Source organism: Chiloscyllium plagiosum, unplaced genomic scaffold, assembly GCF_037043375.1.
Source record: "Chiloscyllium plagiosum isolate Xiang-an unplaced genomic scaffold, Cpla_swu_hap1 HiC_scaffold_18, whole genome shotgun sequence".
NCBI lineage: Eukaryota > Metazoa > Chordata > Chondrichthyes > Orectolobiformes > Hemiscylliidae > Chiloscyllium > Chiloscyllium plagiosum.
The window spans coordinates 31,252,781-31,274,816 of record NW_028270156.1 but is presented as its reverse complement, the minus strand read 5'-3'; the positions used below and the strand labels follow the sequence as shown (position 1 = coordinate 31,274,816).

At 38.7% G+C, this 22,036-nt stretch overlaps 1 protein-coding gene across 5 annotated transcripts in view; it reads left to right on the top strand.

The window, feature by feature from the left end:
• far1 (fatty acyl CoA reductase 1) overlaps nt 1-22,036 on the top strand; it is a 94,090-nt gene that overhangs the window by 11,585 nt on the left and 60,469 nt on the right. Inside the window, exon 1 of one of the 5 annotated variants that reach the window (XM_087996393.1) lies at nt 9,320-9,416. The exons of 3 other annotated variants lie outside the window; for them this stretch is intronic. The gene's annotated coding sequence lies outside the window, so the exon portion shown is untranslated. Of the gene's footprint in view, nt 1-9,319; nt 9,417-12,377; nt 12,503-22,036 lie in introns of those variants that run through there. One more of the 5 variants, XM_087996394.1, reaches the window with a different exon arrangement.

Genomic DNA, 22,036 nt, shown 5'->3' with positions numbered 1-22,036 from the left:
GCCCGAAATGTCGATTCTCCTGCTGCCTGGCCTGCTGTGTTTTTCCAGCACCAGATTTTTCAACTCTGGTCTCCAGCATCTGCAGTCCTCACTTTCACCTAGTTGATCTTGTTACAATTGAGCCAAGCTGACACCGATAATGGCTAATGTTCTCTGGCCATTGACCTTTGTCTTCAGCAGATAGTCATGCTGTATTTTTGTACAATGGATAGTATGCAGTGTTGAAAAATATGTATACTTAGTTATTTTTGAACTAACTAGTTTCTTTAAGTTGCACATTGCGGTGGTCAATCGTATAACTTTGTTAGAATGCTAGCAAGAATTTAGAGAAGAAAATTCTAAATCTTATTTACAGATGTCTAGAAATGTCTAACAGGTTTTAGGTTTGTGGTTTTGTTACAGTTCTGTTTTTTTTTTGGAAGAGTTTGTGCAATATGGATGCAGTGCTGGATATGAGCCACCCAACATTGAATAAGGTTGTATTTTGACAAATTGACAATCCTTAATATTATATAAATAGCTCAACTTTCAGAATTGAGCATGCTTTGGGTTGAACAAATTGTTTAAACTGCATGTATTGTCTTTATCCCAGACAGTTACAGGTATATGCTAATTTAGTTTAATGCCATGCTCTCAGGAGTTGACTATTTCTGTTGCTGATTCATCAGATTCAATGAATACCACGTTGAGTGGTGAATGCAGCATGCTTTTAAGTTCTGATATTATGTACATCTGTTTTGCTGCTTTCGGTGACATGTTTAAATGAGAGAACTGTGTTGGAGAAGAAAGGATAAACAATGGTTTAGTAAGATCAGATTTTAACATTTGTTTGACCCTCTCTCTTGAGAAGGAATGCTGATATATGGGGTGGAAGAGCTAATGTTTTGATTGGGTGTAGTTTAGTTGGGTATGGAGCCTTGATTAGAAAATCTTGTATTCTTGATGTTGATCTTTTTTTCTTCTAAACTGCTGGACTCTTCCAGATGTTTGCTGGCTACTCCTTTGCCCATGTCAAACCTGCCTTACATCTGTCACATCTCCACTCCTTTGGTTTATATGCCATCTGCATTTATTACATTCCTTTCATTATTTTCATTGTGGTTTCTATTGTGGTCACTTCTGTCTATCATGGTCACTCTGTGAAACAGTCTCTTATATTGAAGCTGTTTTTATGCCATTTTGGTTTTGTCTCTCTTCCAGGTGCTCTGTACCTTTTATAATTGCAAATGAACAGTAATTTATAAAAAATATAGTTTTTCAGAAGGGTCTATCTCGGTGTTAGAAATTTGTCTACTGTCAATGCTGATTGATCTGTAAGTTTCATGTATTCTTTTGTTTTGCTTTCAGTGTTTGGGAAATTGGACACTTAGTTCCTGGAGAATGACTCCTAGAATGTACTTTCCCTATATTCTGAAATGACTACAAAATATTGTGTAATCTCAATTTTTGAAGTCACGCATAGACATTAGCCCTTGTTTTGTCTTAATGTTTATTGCTTAGTGTCTGGCACTCAATAAACTCTTGGTAATCATAGAAGAGAAGTAGTTAAACAGAGTACAGTGATCTTCAGTGTGGTGAACATTCATTTTCAGGTTTTATTGCAATTATTTGGAAACCTTGATTTCCATTGGTGAAAGAGTGCGATCATACTAGAGGGTATGTTTGTACAATTCCAATCGCTTCATAATATGAGCAGGAATAGTAACCTATTCCTGCTCACATTATGAAGCGATTGGAATTGTACAAACATACCCTCTAGTATGATCAACTTTATCCATCTTAGCTACATGATTATTTTCCCTTTTTTGACCAACTAATCTTGCGGTGTCTTGGAGTGAAAATTCCAGCCTTGAATTAAGTTTTAGTTCAGTGCAGATGAATCATGTCTAATTATTGAGAACTGGGTTGAAAATGTTTAAGATAGCTTAAATTATTTATGACTGCTTCAGCGAAGTAACTTTCAGTCCTTAAATTCAAATCCAGAAGTTAGAGGTGAGGATAATGTTCTAATATCCTAGTATTCACAGCACATAAAATTATTTGAAAACCTGTTACACCTTCATCGCAAGGTTTGTTGTTGGTGTATCAGTAGTCAGCTTCATTAAGGACAGAAAAAAGTTGCATTTCTACAGTGTTCTTCACTACTTTAGGAGAGTCCAAAGTGCATTACGGCTAACGAAATGTAGTTAGAGTTTATAATTTAGGAAACATGGATCTAATTTGTGCTAAAGCAGCAATGTGATCATTGAGATTTAGTGATATCTTTTGAAGGATAAGCATTGACCAGGACACTAGGGAGAATTCCTCTCCTCCTCTTTGATTATTGTCGTGGGATCTTTTCTGTCCAATTGTGAGTGAGCAGATAGGGTCTTGGTTTAAAGTCTCACCAGAAAGATAACTAGGCCAACAGAAAGTCTGTTATCAAGGATGGGGGTCTATTATGAAGGAGGAGAAAATTAGCAAATACAAAAAAGAGTTAACAAAGGCAACATGAATTTATGAAAGGGAAATTGTGTTTGACAGAACATACTGGATTTCTTTGAGGATGTAACAAGTTGAAGAGATGAGGGAGAATGAATGGCTGGGGTATATATTGGATTATTTGAAAGCTTTCTATAAAGTTCCACATAAGAAATTATGTAAAATCAAAACACTTGGGATGGTTGGGAATATACAGGAGTGAATTGAGAATTGCTTTGAACACAGGAAAAAGACAAGGAATAAATGGTTTGATAGTAAATGAGTGTATGAGGGTGATGAATCTAAAACCACAGGAATCAGTGCTTGCAGCACCAACGATTCACAATGCGTGTTACTCATTTGGATCAGAAAATCAAATATAATATTACCAACTTTATTTTCAAGACAGCGCAATGCCATGTAGTTTTATGAGTGGTGACGAGCGTATATACAGGCTTTAGGATGACATCTGACAAGTTGAGTGAGTGGGCAAATGCATAGTAGATGCAATATTATTTGAAATTTTTCACTCTAGTCGAAAAAAATAAAATGGCAGAGTGTCTGCTAAATCTGAAAGCTGGGAATTTATGTCCCACCCCAGAGTTTGAACACAAAAAGCAAAGCTGACCCTCCAATGCAGTACAGAGAGTAATACCATATTGGAGGTACTATCTTTGGCTCAGATTTTAGCCTGAAGTCCTATCTCCCTTGGGTGTCAAAAAAAAATCGCATGGCCGTATTTTGAAATATCTAGCTCTCAATCAGCACCATTTTTAAAAATTGAACTTTTTTTTTCTAATCAACTTGTTCAAGGCTGTTGTTACTGGTGCAGGTGAGACTTGAACCCAGGTATTCTGATCCAGAGACTAGGACACTACCATTGTATTACTTTTTCAGCATCACTTAAACAGATTAATCGGTTGTTATTACTCGGTCATTATCACATTGATATTTGTGGGAGTTTTCTGTGTGTAAATTGGACTGCCATGTTTTCTACATTGTAACATTGGCAGAACGTTAAAAGGATTATGGGAGCCCTAGCTCTATTAGTGGTGTTTTGAAGAAAGACAGGAGTCTCTGGTGCCCTGATCAATATTTATCCTTCAATCAACGTCACACAAACAGATTAATCTGGTCATGATCATGTTGCTGTTTGTGGGAGTTTGCTGATCACATCTCATACATTACAATAATGACTACAGTTTTAACAAAAAGGTTTTGACTCGCAAGTGCTTACCATACGTGGTTATTGTGAAAAGCATTGTAAGTGCCGGTCTTTCTTTTGTAACATACTGTGGGACTTCCTGAGGTCTTGAAAGATTCTGTAGAAATGCAAATCAAATTTCCTTCTAATGTTGTGTAGTTAAATGCAGAGTCTATCATTAGCAGGGAGTTTACGCTTGTTGGAATTACAAAACAACTCAATTGAAATCAATCAAAAAGGTCGGTTTCTGAAAACAAATTCTGTGCAAGTTTTGAGGTGAAAGGTAGCAACCAAAGTGCTGCTGTTGATACAGATTCTGTTTGCTCAGTATGTTTTGGAAGAATTTGCAGCAAATTTAGACCTGAAAATAAATGCCTTTCTCTTGAGTTTTCTGTGTCAATAAGCTGGAACAGTAATGGGGACTCTCACCATTCCTCACCTACTTTTTGTTGTTTGCATTTCTCAGCAATCCCACTCATTTGAATGTGCAGCTTTGCTGTCAGACTACTTCAGTTAAAATTACTGTTTTGTTGCTTGATGCTGATGTTGCAGCACAGAAACCTATTTGATGAAGCGTGATGGAACATCAGAAATATTTCATTTGTGTAATTGAAATGAGATGTTAGAGATGGTTTGTCACAATTTCACAAATTAATGTTTGATAAATTTTAAATCTGAATCATCTGATGGTGCAAAATATAGGAATTAGCAGGGATACAAATTTCTTTGATTTAGAGAACTTTTCTGTCTTCCTAAAACTTGTGTCAGTATGCATATTTGCTTTTCATTATTGCAAGCCCAGTTCTCTATGCTGTGTTTGGTAAGGAGGAATGAAAATCTGCTAATGTTTTGAGCACACTCCAAGTTGATGCCAAAATGTATTAAGTCAACTAGCCTAAGTGGTATTAGGTTTTGTGATCAAAACAGCATCAAAGACTATGTTGGATTGGTGTTGGAACAGGAGCAGCATTATGACTCTGGATCAGTGGTGCTGGAAGAGCATTATGACAGGCTGTCTTGGTCATGGGAAATGGCTGGTGGATCTCCCATAACATTACTCATTAATTTGGATGCCACCACATAAAAGGTGCGATATAGACATATATAGTAAAATATCTCCATGAAGGAGCACAGTCAGTGAAAAGTTGACAACAAGCCAAAGAAGGGGACATCGAGATGAATGATCAAAACCTTAGTCAAAGAGAAAAGTTTTTGAGATTGATCTTGGTGAGAAATAAGTAATAACGCAGTTATATATTAAGAACAGGTGATATTGGAAGTACTCAATTCAGGTTGTATCTTTGGAGAGAAACAATGAATGTTTCAGCTCTATGACCTTTCATCAGAATGCTTTCTTGTTTATTTAGTGCCTTTCATGGTCTTGGAACATTTGAGAGTATGCAAACCAATTAAATACGTTTGCAAATAATTTGAGTGCAGCAAAGTCCTACCGTTAACAATGTGATATTGACCAGATAGTCTGCTTGTAGTTGGTTGAGGGTTAAACATTACTACAGGACCATGTTGTATGTTTGCTCGGTGAGCTGTTAGATTTGTTCTCAAATATTTCATCACCACGCTAGGTAACATCATCAGTGAGCCTCCGATGAAGTGCTGGTGTTCTGTCCCGCTTGCTATTTATGTGTCTTGGTCCGTTGTGGCAGATGATTTCACTTCCGGTTCTTTTTTTGAGAGGTTGGTAATTTGGGTCCAAGTTGATGTATTTGTCAATGGAGTTCCGGTTTGAATGCCAGGCCTCTAGGAATTTCCATGCATGTCTTTGTTTTGCCACCCTGTCAGACATTAAAGACATCTCTGAGACGATGACCAGACTACTCTGGTCACTCGGTATCATGGTAGCTCACAAACCTACCATCACACTGAATCAGCTCCTGATGAATTTAAAGGACCCTGTACCAACAACAAGCAGGATGAATGCCATATACAAAATACCCTGCAAGGACTGTAATAAACATTATATTGGACAGGCAGGCAGGAAACTAGCCACCAGGATACATGTGCACCAACTAGCTACCAAAAGACATGACTAACTATCACTAGTATCCATACATGTAGACGATGAGGGACACCAATTTGACTAGGACAATACATCCATCCTGGGACAGGCTAAAAAAGACACGCATGGGAGTTCCCAGAGGCCTGGCATTCAAACTGGAATTCTATCAATAAACACATTAATTTGGACCCATTTGCCAACCTCTCAGAAAAAGAACCAGAAGTGATATCACCCACTACAACAGACCAAGACAAATAAATAGCAAGTGGGACAAAACACTGGAGACTCACTGATGATGTTACCCAGCATGGTGACAAAACATTTGAGAACAAATCTACCAGTTCTGCGAGCAAACCTACAACCTGAGCTACAAATCTTCTCTAAAATCGCAAATTACTAGAGGGCCCCAGGGAGATCACTTTAATCTTCTTTGAAATAATCTCATGCCTGAGGGGCCAGATGGGTTCTCTGTTCAATATCATTTGAAAAATAACATCTTTGATACTAGAACACTTGCTTAGCACTGCATTTGAGTGTCAGTTTGTATTATGGTCTCCATTTCTTGTAGCGGGCTTGAACTATCGATGTGAGTTTGATGTACTCTCTTCTGCATAGGAGTGTGTTCTCCACATTATCATGGCTGACAGCACTGTCATTTTACTTTTGTTTTCAGTGATCTAATGACTATGAGCTCAAAAGATTCTTGCATCGAGATACTTATGTGCAATTTTGCAAAACCAGGTATCCACAGATAATTTCATTTTTATTGACTAATTTCATTATCGAATATGTTCTGATTCAGCAAAGCAGCTCATCTGTTAATATTTATCTCTTGACCGACAGAAATGCAACAACCAAAAAACGATTTAAAACATATTTTTAAAAATGGTTGGTAAGCCTGGGAGTATTTGTAGGTTGGGCACAGGTTTTCTTTTGACCAAATATGAGTTTCAGGTCAAAACATGGTTAAACCTGACTCCTGACCTATAGATGAATTTTTGTTAGTCTTTGAATAATTGCACAATTACTTTTAATCACACAAATACCTTGGATTGAGAATGGGAAGAATTCTTTGGTTATAAATATGTCTGGTTTCGGACAATCATGCGGGATTGTGAACGGCTTTCCTTTCTCAGTAAAGAAAATGGAAGACTTGTATTCAGTAGTGACTTTCACAGCCTCAAAACATGCCAAACCACTTTACTGTCCATTAAGTACTTTTTCAGATGTGGTTACTTTGTAATGAAAGAAAAACAGTCGCTGAATTGAGTACAGCCAACTGTCATAAACAGCAATGTAAAAAGAAATAGATCTATTTTTCTGATGTTGGTTGCAAGGAAAATGTTGGTCAGGACATCAGAGAGAACTCCTTGCTCCTCTTCAAAATAGAGTGATGGAATCCTTTCTGTCCACCTGACGCTTTGGTTCAACAACTCATCCAAGGGACAATATCTCTAAATGCAGTGCTCTTTCAGCACTGGGAATGTCAGCTTGGTTATTGTGGTGAAGTGTCTGAAGTGGGACATGAGCCCACAACCTTCTGGCTCTGAATTGCTGTAAGCAGTTAATGTTAATTGTTGGAACACTAGCCTTGAAGAAACATTTGGATCCATGAGTTCTATTGTCAGCTTGAGATTCAGTAGCATTGTTTTTATTTTATTGAAATGTTATTCCAGATTCATAACTCTAATTAATTGTCCGGAGATGTGAGTTTAGATCCCATCACCACAGCTGGAAGAATTTGAACGCTATCAGCCAACTAAATCTAAAATAAAAAGTTAATCTCAGAACTGTGATCATGAAAGCACTGGATTATTGCAAAACCTATATGTTTTACAATGTCCTGTTGGAAAGGAAATCTATTACTATTAGCTGTCACGTCATATAACCATCTCTCAGTGATTTGTTTAGTCTTAACTGACCTCTGATATAGCGTAATCAACTCCATTGCATTCAATACGCAAGAACTGCCCACCATTACCTTCTAAAACCCATCTGTGATTGTCCAGTAAATGCTCACTGTGTCAGTGATTCCCACATGTAGGAATGAATTTGTTCTAATCAATATTCTGGATCACCAGAAATTTGTTCCTTTTGGAATAACAGATCCTGTTCAGCTATGGGGAGGCAGTACACTAATGGTATTATTACTAGACTGTGAATCTGGGGACCCAGGTTGGATTCCTATCATTGCAGGTGGTGGAATTTGAATTCAATAAAAATCTGGAATGCAAATCTTAATGAAACCATTAAACTATTGTTAATTGTCAGAAAAACCCACCTGGTTCACTAGTGTACTTTTTGGGGAAGGAAATCTACTGTCCTTTCCCAGTCTACCCTGCATTCTAGTCTCCCTGCCATTGGAAAGATGTTGTTAAACTTGAAAAGGTACGGAAAAGATTTACAAGGATGTTGCTGGGGGTTTAGGGTTTGAGCTATAGAGAGAGGTTGAATAGGTTAAGGCTACTGTCCCTGGATTTGAGGACGTTGAGGGGTGACCTTTTATAGAGGTTTATAAAATCCTGAAGGGCACAGTGTGAATTGCCGAAATCTTTTCCCGGGTTAGGGAGATCTCAGTCAGTCTAGATTGGGAACAGCATCTCCAACACCACCACACTGAGCATGGGGGCCACCCAGGGCTGTGTGCTCAGTACACTGCTGTTCACCCTGCTGACACAACTGTGCAGCAATGCACAGGTCGAATCACATCAGGTTTGCTGATGATACTACTGTAGTGGGTCTCATCAGCAAGAACGATGAGTCAGCATTCAGAGAGGTGGTGCAGAGCCAAAAACCAGCTCTGAACGTGGACAAGACGAAATTGATGGTTGTTGACTTCAGGAAGGCACAGAGTGACCACTCTCTGCTGGACATCGATGGCTCCCCCTTGGAGATTGTGAGCAGCACTAAATTTCTTGGCATACGCCTGGTGGAAAATTTTACCTGGACTCTCAACACCAGCACCATAGCTAAGAAAACCTGGCAGCAACTCTACTTTTGCCCAAGCTGAGGAAAGCCCACACCCTACTCCCTATCCTCATTACATTCTACAGAGCGTTCATAGACAGTACCCTGAGCTACTGCATCACTGCCTAGTTCAGGAATTGCACCATCTTAGATTGTAAGAGCCTACAATGTATAGTGAGAACAGCTGAGAAGATCATCGGGGTCTCTCTTCCCTCCATTACAGACTTTTACTCCACATGCGGCATCCGAAAGGCTAAGAGCATTGTGGAAGATCTCACATGCCTCTCATTCAAACTCTTCTCCCTCCTGCCATCTGGTAGAAAATACCAAAGCATTGGGTCTCTTGCAGCCAGACTGTACAACAGTTCCTTTCCCCAAGCCATCAGCCTCCTTAACACAGTATAATCAGACTCTTTCCGATCTGAAATTCTTTCGTGTTGCTGCTAGAAAAATGTCTATTAATTATCATTCTTCTGTTACACTGTAACTTGTGTGTTTAGCACTTATGAACTTTATGCTGTGTCCAGTTGTGTAGTTTGTGCTATCAATGTAGCACCTCGGTACTGGAGGAAAGCTGTCTTGTTTTAACTGTATCAGTGTATATGGTAGAAATGACCAAATAAAAGCTATTTTACTTTACTCTACTCTAGGGGAGTCCAAAACTAGAGGGCACAGGTTTATGGTGAGAAGGGAAAGATTTGAAATGGAGCTAAGGAGCAACTTTTTCACGTGTGTATGTGTGTGTACATACCGGAGAACATGCTGGAGGTTGGTATAATTACAACATGTAAAAGGCATCTGGATGCGTACATGAATAGGAAGGATTTAAAGGGATATGGGCCAAATACTGCCACATGGGACGAGATTAATTTAGGACATGTGGTTGACATGGACGAGTTGAACCGAAGGGTATGCTTCAGTATTGTACAGCTGTGTGACTCTGAGTAGATTATTTGGTTCCCTCAAGCCTGCCCATCCAGTAATATCACCATAATCGGTCAGTTTGAGTTTCGAATTCCACGTTTCCATCAGTCCTGATTATTCTTCATTCCCTTGCCTAACAAGAATCTACTCCTTTGTCTTCAATGACCCTGCCTCCATCATCATCTGAAGTGGAATGTTCCAAAATTGTATAACTCTGACAGTGTAGAGTTTTTCTCATCTCTGTCCAGAAAGAGTGACCCTAATTTTAAAACAGTACCTCTTAGTTCCAAACTGACCCGCAAGAGGAAATATCCTTTTCACATTGACCATGTTGAGAGCATTCAGAATTGTCCCTAACTAATTATTGCTGGCTTATACCTCGGACTGTTGTAGTTTTCTTTATTTAGATTCAGGATCTGAGTCTTGATTAACTGTGTCACCCTCCATCTTAATGAATTCTATCATATTATGGTTACTCTTCCCCAGTGGTTCTTGCACAGTTAGGTTGACAACTATAGCTTTCTCATTATACAAAACTGAATCTAGGGTCCAGGTAAGCATCTGTACACACTCCAGGAATTCCTCCTTGACTATATTATTACTGATTTGAATTACCAAAGCCATACGCAGTTTAAAGTTGCCCACAAACTGCTGGTGTTTGCTTCTTGATGTTTTTCAGCTCTACCTGTACAATTTTACTTCACCAGAGCTAATGTCCTTTCTAGCTGTTGTTAATTTACTGTTTAACCACCAATGCTATCCACCTACTTTTCATTTTTATCTGTACTTTTTACTACCTGAATACCTATAGATATTCAGTTCCCTTCCCTAGTCACCATGCAGCCATGTCTCTGTAATCCATCTAATCCTATTTGTTTATATTTATTTGCACTTTAAGTAAGTTCTGTGCATTAAGACACAAGGTCTTAAGGCTTATGTTTTTAACATTCTTAGTACCATTTCATTATTTTGCACTGTAACCTTATTTGAACCTTGTCCTTCAATCTCTGCCTATCTCTTTTTCTATTTCCCATCTTTCTTTTGTTTTTATCTTTTTGTTTCCTTCTCATTTCCCTGTATAGGTTTCCGTCCCCTGTCATTTTAGTTTAAACCCTCTCCAACCCAGGAGCAAATAAGTTCCCGGCCATAAGTTCTGTTCCTGCTCAGGTCCATTCAGCTTGTATTGATCCCAATGTCCCAGAAATCTGCAACTATCCCCTTTGCATCATCTTTCCAGCCACACATTCACCTGCTATTTCTACTCTGACAATCATGTCGTACTGGTAAGAGTTCTGAGACCACTGCGTTTGAAATCCTACTTTATAACTTGCTTCCCATCTCCTAATATTGCACTTTTAAGATGTCATTTTTTTTAAACCTATATCGCATGTACTGATGTGTACCATAGCCACTCCCTATGATCTATAGCCCTTCTGAGATATTCTTGATGTTTGTACGGGAGCTAACATACTGGAGGGAATATTGTTAGAGCAAAAGTACTAAAGAAACTAGTGTTAGGGCACAAAGCCAATAAGTCCCCTGGACCTGATGGGATGCATCCTAGGAATTTCAAAGAAGTAGCTACAGAGATAGTGGATTCCTACAGAGACATTTTGCAAGGACCTTTAGATTCTGGAAAAGGTAGGGTAGATTGACAGTTTTCCAATGTAACACCCTTATTCAGAAAAGAAAAGAGACAAAAATAGGCAAGTTTGGACTGCGAGAAAGTGAGGACTGCAGATGTTAGAGATCAGAGTAAAAAAGATGTGGTGTTGGGAAAGCACAGCTGGTCAGGATTAAATCACAAAAGGCTAGCACATAGGTTTAGCAAGTAACAGGGAAGGTAAATGGACCTCAAAGGGAGTGGTATTTAAAAATAAGGAAGAATTGCTAAAAGAATATAAGGGCACCCAGTCAGATCATATCTAAAATACTATGTACAGTTTTTGATCACCGAGGATGTACTGGTATTGAAGCATTGCAAGGGAGATTGATTAGATTGTTCCCAGGTATGAAGGGATTTTATTGAGATGTTGAGTAGTTTGTGCCTGTACTCTCTGAAGTTGAGAAGAAGGAAAGGTGACTTTATTGAAACGTACAAGATTATATTGGGCTTGACAGTTGTTTCCTCTTGTGGGAGAATCTAAGACCAGAGGACATAATTTCAGAGTAAAGTGTCAGCTATCTATAACAAGAGACAAGGAGGAATTTCTTCTGAGTGAGTGCATCTGTGGAATTATTTACAGTAGATAGTTGTATAGGCTGTGCTGCTAAGTACATTCAAGACAGAGATATCTAGTCATTAAGGAAATGAATGGTTACAGGGAAAAGGCAGAAAGTGGAGTTGGGCATTATCAGAACAGGTAAAAACAATGACTGCAGATGCTGGAAACCAGATTTTGGATTACTGGTGCTGGAAGTGCACAGCAAGAGCACAACAGTTCAGGCAGCATCCGAGGAGCAGCAAAATCGACGTTTCAGATCTCAGTGAAAGGCAGAGCAGAGGCAAAGTGAATGGGTTTTGAACAATAGGGAAGTTGAGGGCTTATGGGGAACAGACGGGAGAGGTCAAGGTCAGATCACCTTTAGTCGTTTTGAATGGTGAAACTGGCTTCAGGTGTCAAATGACTCCTCCTATTTCTTTTTTTTTTTGTTCATATTCCTTTCCAGGCTGTAATTCTCCAGAATTTAGAAGAATTAAGAAATTCACCAAAGATCCTTAGACAACTTCCATTTAGAAGGACAAGGGCAGCAATTACATGGAAGCACCACCACCTGCAAGTTCCCTCCAAGCCACTCACCAACCTGACTTGGAAATATATCATTGTATTACTGTGGCAGGGTCAAAATGCTGAAATTCCTTCATTAACGGCATTGTTGACCTAGCCACAGCATGTGAGCACCACCTTCTTGAGGGCAACTAGGAATAGGTAATAAATGCTGGTCGGTCAGCAATGCCCAAGAGTGAATTTTTTTAAAAAAGTCAAATACTCTCTGGAAATGTACAAAAATGTGCCAGCTGCTAATCCTGTTCATTCGCACTTCTGTGTACCTCCCTTTATTTTCCATTTTCAATGAATTTGGCATTGGTTCTCAATCTTCCTTTGAAGTTTAGAAGCTGGCAGATTGTCCAGAAGTTCTTTTGTTGTGCAGTTAACCACAATGTGAAGAGCAACGGGCTCAATTGATTTGTAAATAGAGTCAATTGATTTTAAGATTACATTGCAGTTATTTCATGTTCTTTGTTTCAATCAATTATGAAGACTGGATTTCGGAGTGAGAAAGTAAAGGCTGTTGGACATTCAGCAAAATGATTAATTTGCAGTTTTTTGCCCTCAATTTGTTGCCCAGTATTTTCATGGATCACCAACCAGCCGATCGCCTGTGGTAATGCTCAGTGTAAATTAGATGTATATCAGATGCTGTAGTTTCCCAATGCTCCGGTGAAACCATATTTAAGGTAAGACACAGTGTTGGAGAAACTCAGCGTGCATGGCAGTATCTGTGGAGAGAAAACAGAATTAATGTTTCAAGTCCAGTGACCCTTTGTCAGAACTTTCAGTTAACTCTTTTGTTTTCTCTCTCCACAGAAGCTGCCATATCTGCTCAGTTTCTCTCACACTTTGCTTGTGTTTCAGCTTTCCAGCATCTGCAATTCCTTGTTTGATATTACCAAGTTTTAAGGTGTTAATTCCATTTATGGCCAGAAAATCAATTATTTGGAGGTATCATTATAATGACATCTTAAACTGTGTCTTAAATGGAGATGATTAAGTAATTTTCTAATCAATCATGGCAGGAGACCACACTGCTCTAGTTATCGGAGGTTGATTTCACAAATTCCATTTGCATCCTATAGCTTTCATCAGTTTGTTTAACTATTATCCAGTCACTATCTTATACAATATTGTACCAAGGAGACTCTTTGTTATAGTTTAGGGCACAAAATGAATATTTAGTTAACGTTTTGGGCATCCTCTGGTGCTTAAACTGACCTGGTATATGAAAATAAATGGTGTTGGAAGATGGTCTTCAGTTTTCAAGTGAAGGGCAACTCTGAATTCCTGTTGTATTCTGGCGATCACAATCTAGTGTGGATTTGTTAAAGTCTGTCTCATTGCTAACTCATTGGCTGATGTAAGTGTTTTAAATATTAGTTCTCATTATTGTAACTAGGCCCATCCTTGGGTTGGATAAAGTGAGTTAGGTGGAGGAAGATTTACATTGTGAATCCCTGGCGCCTAGTCAGTTTGGTGGAAGGGATGAGGTCAAGTCACAAATTATAAGTAGCTGGCAGAGAACAACTGATTCCTTATCCAAAAGCAAAATACTGCAGATGGTGAAAATCTGAAGTGAAAGCAGAAAATGCTGGAAATACTCAGTCGGTCTGGCAGCATTTGTGAGAAGAAAAATACAGTTAACATTTCAGATAAGCGGTCTTACAGTAGAACACTCCATTTTGTATCTCAGTCAAATGCAAGAGAGGCAGTCTTTAAATGTGTGAGATTTCAGTTCTAGATGGAAGATTTATTTATGTAAATTGATTATTAAATTGACATCTGATCACCTATCAATGAAAGAAACAGCTTTGATTTAATAATTCATACATTTACATTGGTTTTGGTGAATATTTGCACACTTTCCAGAATGCTGCATGAACTCATCAATTGTATTTGATTATAGACATTTGTTCAACACCAATGTGCATCATCGGGGATTAGTGCCTTGTTGACGCGAGTTAAAAATCACACAACACCAGGTTATAGTGCAGCAGATTTATTTGGAAGCACTAGCTTTATATATTGAAAAAGACCTGGATTATATGTATAATTTCAGTTACGTCACACTATAAACCTTTGCTATAAATTCTGTGTTTTACAATCTTATTCTCCACAATCACCTGATGAAGGAGCAGTGCTCCGAAAGCTAGTGCTTCTAAATAAACCTGTTGGACTATAACCTGGTGTTGTGTGATTTTTAACTTTGTACATCCCAGTCCAACTCCAAATCAATTGTTGACAAGAAAATGAGGGGTTTGAAAGTGATCACAATTTTACATTGAATTTTCTTCTATATTGAAGTGCTGGATAAACATGATTCAGACCCATTTGCCATCATAAAGTCATGACTGAAAAATGTTGTGACTTTATTGGATTTTGTTCTAGATCCATGAATTTTGATGTCTGGATATTTAGTTTGAGATTGGATCCTGAAATGAATACATGCTTCCTTGTGCCTTTGAACATAAAACCAATAAATGCTAGAAGTACTCAGCAGGCGAGGCAGCCTCTCTGTGTCCCTCTCTCTCTCTCTCTCTCGCACAAATGAGTTAGTGTTTCAAGTTGGTGATCTTTTGGGAAATCTGGCAGCTATTCTATATGAATGGAGTAGGGGAAGGCTCTCACTCTGGACCAATCCTTGGTTTCTTTTCGAGTCATGACCATCCTCTTTTTTTTTTTTTTACTTTGTCTTCTGTGACATCTTTGTCAATTCATCTTGTATGCCCTCTAACCATCCCTAATTGATCTTTTTGTTTACTGGCGCATTCCCACATTTTCAACAGTATAAAACCTAATGTAATTTTACCTGTCCAGTTTTGAAGAAGTGATATACTGGTGCAGAATCTCATCTGGCTATCTAAAATCCAGACTTGTCCAGAATCTGGACATTTTTGAAATGTTGCTTGCTTCAGTTTTAAGTGCATTTTGAAAACACTCAATTTGACAATTCAGCTGACTATTGCATTGGAGCAGTGTGATTTAAGGCTAGTTTTTTTTTGAGAAAACTTAGTCTTTGCTATACTGCAAATAGCCGTTGACCCCACCCTATCCCAAACTGTTAATAGCCTGAACTGCCCATTCTGAAATCCAACAATATTTGAAAGCTGGCGTGGTCTCGATTCCTTGAGTGCTGGTTTTGAGACACTAGCCTTATTTGACTCAAAGCATGAAATGTGTTCCCTTTCCACAGATGCTGCCTGTTCTGCTCAGCTTTTCCAGTACTTTGTGTTTTTATTTAAAATTTTCAGGATCTGCAGCATTTTTCATTTTTACCCCAAGGTAAAAGGAGTCAAGAGTCTGAGATGTGTAACTGCAAAGAATTGGTGATTTGTGAGAGAAGGGAGATAATCATGAAAGAAGTTAGAGAAATAAAAGACGTGTTGAGTGGATGTATGGATGGTTGGAGCAGAATAGAAAAAGAGGAGAAAAGTGCAGAATATTGGACAGAAGTGGTGAAAACTTCCTTCAGTTCAGGACTACAGCAGGAGGAAGACCGATAAGTCTCCAGATGAAAGGAGCACCCCGTGTTCCCTGGGAGAAGTCTTTCTAACGTCTTGAGTATTTTGAACTATTTGTTGATGTTCCAAAACCCTGGAACATAACACTGTGCATTGTTTTAAAAAATGCTTGAATGTGTCTGGGATTATTAGTATAGGCGGCCCCGGTTATGGTTTTTATGGTAAGTTGTGAAACTGGATTCACTAGCCGCACCCATCCAGGTTACCTGTGATTCAAAATGCACATTGCAAGACTCTTAATATCAAGTCAGACTTGCCTGTGCCAGCCATATTGAGAAAAATGCAATTGTTTGTTAAAAAGATTCAGTTATATATTGGAAGCACCAGTTAAATTCACAAAAAAATTGTTTGATTTGGCATAGATTTTTTTCTCATCGCGTGATTAAATGTAAGCTGGTTTTACAGGATGAGGAGGAAACAGTTGAATCTGATTTGAAATCTGTACAATGGTGTGATGTGACCTATTAGTTTTGTAACTGAGGTTGTAAATAATCAAGATTGCATATGGCAAATTCTAATATATGTACTCCAATCTGTAAAATAACACTGCAGCCATTTTGGATTAAAACTGTATAATTGGGTGCAGTAAGTCAATTTTGGCTTCTGCACACCCATCCATTTTACATTCTGCAAATATTTATAGACCTTAGTCTGTGTGAGTCATTGAATTAATTCAGCTAATCCATCATTTCAAGTGTGCAGAACTGACTCAACATCTATAAGCAAACCGAATCATTTAGTTTTCCTTTCATGGATTTTTCCACTGGCATAAAAACATTTTAAATACATAGAATTCAAAGCCAATGTCAGAATTCAGTGATGCCCATCATTTTTCAGTGAAAATTTAAGTTAATTTCATCTCGCTGATTAGTCTGATACCTGTTAATGCTTGTATAGTTTTGTGTATGGCATATTTTGTGTAAGCACCACATATAAAGAAGTTAACAAATGCTCTTAGATTCATTCTGAATGTCTCTTGTATTATTTTCTAATAATTTTACTTAGATTGACCAAGCATTTCTCTTTGCCAGTTTTTTTTTCCAAATTTGTCCAGTTAAGGTGACCTGTCTTAACACACAGTAATTGCAATTTTTCTTTAATTCAATAAAAAAAACTTGCATTCTTATTTGGTCTTTCATGACCTCAAGTCATCTGAAACCACTTTATAGCTAATGAATTATTTTTAAAGTGTAGTTATTGTTGTCATGTAAGGAATCTGACAGTGAATTGTGCACAGCAAGATTCCACAAACAATAATGTGAAAATGAATGTATGATCTGCTTTATTTATGTTGATTTAAGGATAAATGTTGTCCAGCACATCAGTGATAACTCTCTCTTCTCCTTTGCACTTGTGTTGTGAGATCTCTTGTATTACTCAGAGAGGGCAGATAGAAGTCTTGGCTTAATATTGCATGTGAAAGCCACACACTTAGAAGAATACGCAGAGACATAGTGAATTAGATCATTGTGGTGTAATGGATCAGATTATTTTGCATTCTGTAAGCAATGTTGATTTCAGTGTTTATCTTGGTATAAGAAGTGCTTTGAACTGTACCAATTACTGATGGTCTGAATGGTCAGACAGCTTGTGGAGTTAAATGGTGTTCTCCAGTTTCAATGTTGATCTGTTAAATAGATCAAAAATCAGTTATCTTGCACAACTGATCCACTGCTTTCAACAAAATGGCTGGTGACTAATGTGGATACATTGAAACTTGGTGTAAATTTGCTGCATATTATAGTTGAATGTGAACAATTATTGGTTCCATTTTAATTAGTTGTACAGTGAATCTGTGTGACTGAGAAATTCCAAGGCTTAACGTGGAGTGACAATTGAACAGGTAAAAAGTTGGAGAAGTGGCAGTTGACTGTAGATGCTACTACTTCTGATAATTAAATGCCTAATGCTTTTTGTCAAGGCAGATAAATATTTTGAATGATTGAATCTTTGGTCGGATATTAGCTGTAAAGCTAAAAATATTTATTAGTTAGCCATCCTGCCTTGAAAAAAATGAATGAACAGGTTGTTGATACAGGTGAAAGATTTAGTTTGGGGCATTTTGCATGACAATATATAAAAACAAGTAGCTGGGCAAACTCAGCAGGTCTGGCGTTATCTGTTTTGAGTCCAATGACCCTTGTTCAGAAATTGATTAGTTTATCATGTGAGCTGTTTGAACTGGGAAGGCTCATAGCCTAGCATGCTGCTTATAATTATTTTTATCCACTGTGCGACATGGGTGCCACTGGCTGACCAGCATTTAGTGCCTGTCCCTGGTTTGCCTTGAGAAGGCGATATTAAGATGTCTCTTTGAATCACTGCAGTCCAAGTGTAGTAGGTGGTCTCACAATGCTGTTGGGGAAGGAATTCATGCTTTTGATACAATGACAGTGAGGAGTGGTGATGTAATTCCAATTCACGATGAAGTTGCTTGGAGGGGAACTTGCAGATGGTGGTGTTAGCATATATCCGCTGGTCTTGTACTTCTAGATAGAACTGGTCATGGGTTTGGAAGGTGCTATCTAGGATCTTTGGCAAACTTCCACAGTGCATCATGTAGATAACATACAACATTGCTACTATAGCATTGTTTTAGGAAGGATATTATTAAATTGGAGAGGGTTCAAAAAGATTTACCAGGCTGTTGCCAGGACGGGAGGGTTTGGGTATAAAAATAGGCTGGGACTTTTTTTTCTCACTTCAACATAGAAGATTGAGGGTTAACCTTTATAGAGGTTTATAAAATCATGGGGAACCTAGATAAGGTGAATAGCAAGGACCTTTTCCCCAGGATTGGGAAGTTCAAAACGAGTGGCCGTATTTTTAAGGTGAGAGGAGAAAATTTTAAAAAGGACATTTGGGGCAACTTTTTTTTTACACACAGTGATTTGTGTGTGGAATGAGCTGTCAGGGAAGTGGTGGATGCAAGTACAGTTATACATTTTAAAAGACATTTGGATAAATACATGAATATGGAAGGTTTGGAGGGATATGGGCCAAACGCAGGCAAGTTTAGTTTGGAAACATGGCCGGCGTGGACCAGAGTCATGGAGTCATTTGAGGTGTACAGCATGGAAACAGACCCTTAGGTCCAACCTGTCCATGCCGACCAGATATCCCAACCCAACCTAGTCCCACCTGCCGGCACCTGACCCATATCCCTCCAAACCCTTCCTATTCATATATCCATCCAAATGCCTTTTAAATGTTGCAATTGTACCAGCCTCCACCACTTCTTTTGGCAGCTCTTTCCATACACGTACCACCCTCTGTGTGAAAAAGTTGCCATTTGGGTCTCTTTTTATATCTTTCCCCTCTCACCTTAAACCTATGCCCTCTAGTTCTGAACACCCCAACCCAGGGAAAAGACTTTGTCTATTTACCCTATCCATGCCCCTCATAATTTTGTAAACCTCTATAAGGTCATCCCTCAGCCTCCAACGCTCCAAGGCAAACAGCCCCAGCCTTTTCAGACTCTCTCTATAGCTCAGATCCTTCAACCCTGGCAACATCCTTGTAAATCTTTTCTGAACCCTTTCAAGTTTCACAACATCTTTCCAATAGGAAGGAGACCAGAATTGTACGCAATATTCCAACAGTGGCCTAACCAATGTCCTGTACAGCCGCAACATGACCTCCCAACTCCTGTACTCAATACTCTGACCAATAAAAGAAAGCATACCAAATGCCTTCTTCACTATCCTATCTACCTGCGACTCCACTTTCAAGGAGCTATGAACTTGCACTCCAAGGTCTATTTGTTCAACAACACTCCCTAGGACCTTACCATTAAATTGATACCTTTTATTTTTAGGTGTGCCGGGTGCTGCTCCTGGCATGCCTTCCTAAACTCTTCACTGAACAATGAACTAACCAACCTTAGTGAATATAGTTGCATGGATATTGGTCCTCCACTTGCCTGGAAGATGACGGACCCTCTGCTATTTCGTGATCCCTGTGTTCGAATGTTTATGAAGCCACGTGTGGTTGAGCACCTGTCAAGACCTTGGATCACTCATGAATAATGATGCCATGGATGTGGTATACTTTGTATACTGAAACTGCACCCGGCATTGCAGGCTATAGATCGCTACAGCCTTGGCAGTTCTCTGAAATCAGCAATCAGCAATGTGGAATCACTTGCTGGTGTCTGCCAATTACTGAACAGTACTTAAAATCTGTAAAACTTGCTGATCCACATGATAAGCAGTCTGCGCCATGCATTGATTCAGCAGATCAAAGGTATACATCCAGCTCTGCAATTATGTTTATAGGATTTGTTCACTCTTGTCACTCTTCTAAAGGTATAAAAAATATTGGCAAAGAATTTTATCCATTTTGCAGTTTATGTGAATATAAGGCATAGGACCAAGTGTAGCCCATTTGACCCTTGAGTGCTCTGAGATTCAGTATGATCATGTTTGATCTACCTCAACTCCAATTTCCTATTTACCCCCTAAGAGGTCAAACATTTGTTCATCTCACTTTTAGATATACTCAATAGGGAAGCATTCCCGGCACTCTGGATAGACATTTCTAAAGATTCACATCCCTCTGAGCAAAGAAATTTATTTTTATCATAGTTCTAAATGTTGCCTCTTTTGTGTGAAGCTGGGCACCTATGGTTTAGACTTCAATTTCGAGGATAACTTGCATTCCTTCTGGTTTGATGGGTTCTGAATTGGCTGAGCACACCAACGTATGATCTGCAGATCCTGTCATGGTGCAGATGGTTCGTGAAGGGTTCGGTAGCTAGGTTGTTTGGAGGTCTGTGCACTCCTTCTAATGCCTGGAATTTACCTCTGCATGTTCACAGTGAAATCTCTTGAAGCTTTCTCCCATTTCAATGTCTGTTGAAGGGCTACTGAGACAGTGGGAATGCTTAACCTGTTAATGGATAGTTTGAAATCATTACGAAAGCTGAGGAACAACTTTTTGTTTATGTTTCAGTCAGATCACCTTTTTGTTTTTTGAACTCCAGTGTTTAAAAGCCCAGTTAACTCAGCCTCTCATTATAGGAAACAATCTCAGACTTGTTTACTGTCTGTATGCACACGGTATTCCAAGTGTGGTCTCAATAAAGCCTTTTACAGTTACAAAGTTAAAAATCACAACACCAGGTTATAGTCCAACAGCAGGACTATAACCTGCTGTTGTGTGATTTTTAACTTTGTACACCCCAGTCCAGCACCAGCATCTCCACATCATTGTACAGTTACAGTTTTATTCTTCATAGAATAGAATGCCTACAGTGTGGAAATAGGTCATTTGGTCGACCTGCGTTCGCACCAATCCATCAAAGAGCAACCCACCCAATCCTATCACTGTGATTCCGTATTTATTGTGGTTAATTTACCTAACATGCATGTCCTTGGACAGGACACCACAGGGCAATTTTAGCATGACAAATCCACCTAAAGTACACCTCTTTGGACTATGGGAGGAAACTGGAGTACCTGGGAGAAACCAACACAAACATGTGGAGAACATGCAAATTCCACACAGACATCCAAGGCTGAACTGGCACTCAGGTCCCTGGCACTGCAAGGCAACAGTGCTAACCACTCTGCCACCGTGACTCTTGTTCTTGTTTTCTAATTCCTTTACAATAAAGGCTAACATGCGGTTTACTTTGCCAGTTACCTCCCATACCTGCATGCTAACCTTCTGTTTTCCTTGTACAAGTGATCGAAGTTTCTGTGAGTATCAATATTTAAAACTTTCAAAAGCTCTTTGAACATACATTCTACTTTTCTATCACCTTTTATCCATCTCTATCTTGATTATATTCGCTGATTAATTATCCAGAACTCCATAGAGTAGTAAATACAAAAGATTCAAATCCCTAGAACAAAGTTATCCCCATCATAGTTCTCAATGGCTGACTCCTTATCCTGAGTCACTGTCCCTCTCCAACCAGAAGAAACATCTTCCTCGCACATGTCTTGTGAAATCCCTAAAGAGTTTTACATGTTTTTGTAAGATTGCTTTTCATGCTTTCTTAATTTGGGAAGACAGGCCTATACCAAAAACTCAACTTCCAAAAACATTCCCTTAATACCAAGGATCAATCCATTAGTTTCATGTATCCATCTAAGGTAAATTTCAGTTAGAGACCGAAACTGTAGATAGTGCACCAAGTATGGTCTCTCTAAGTTCCTGT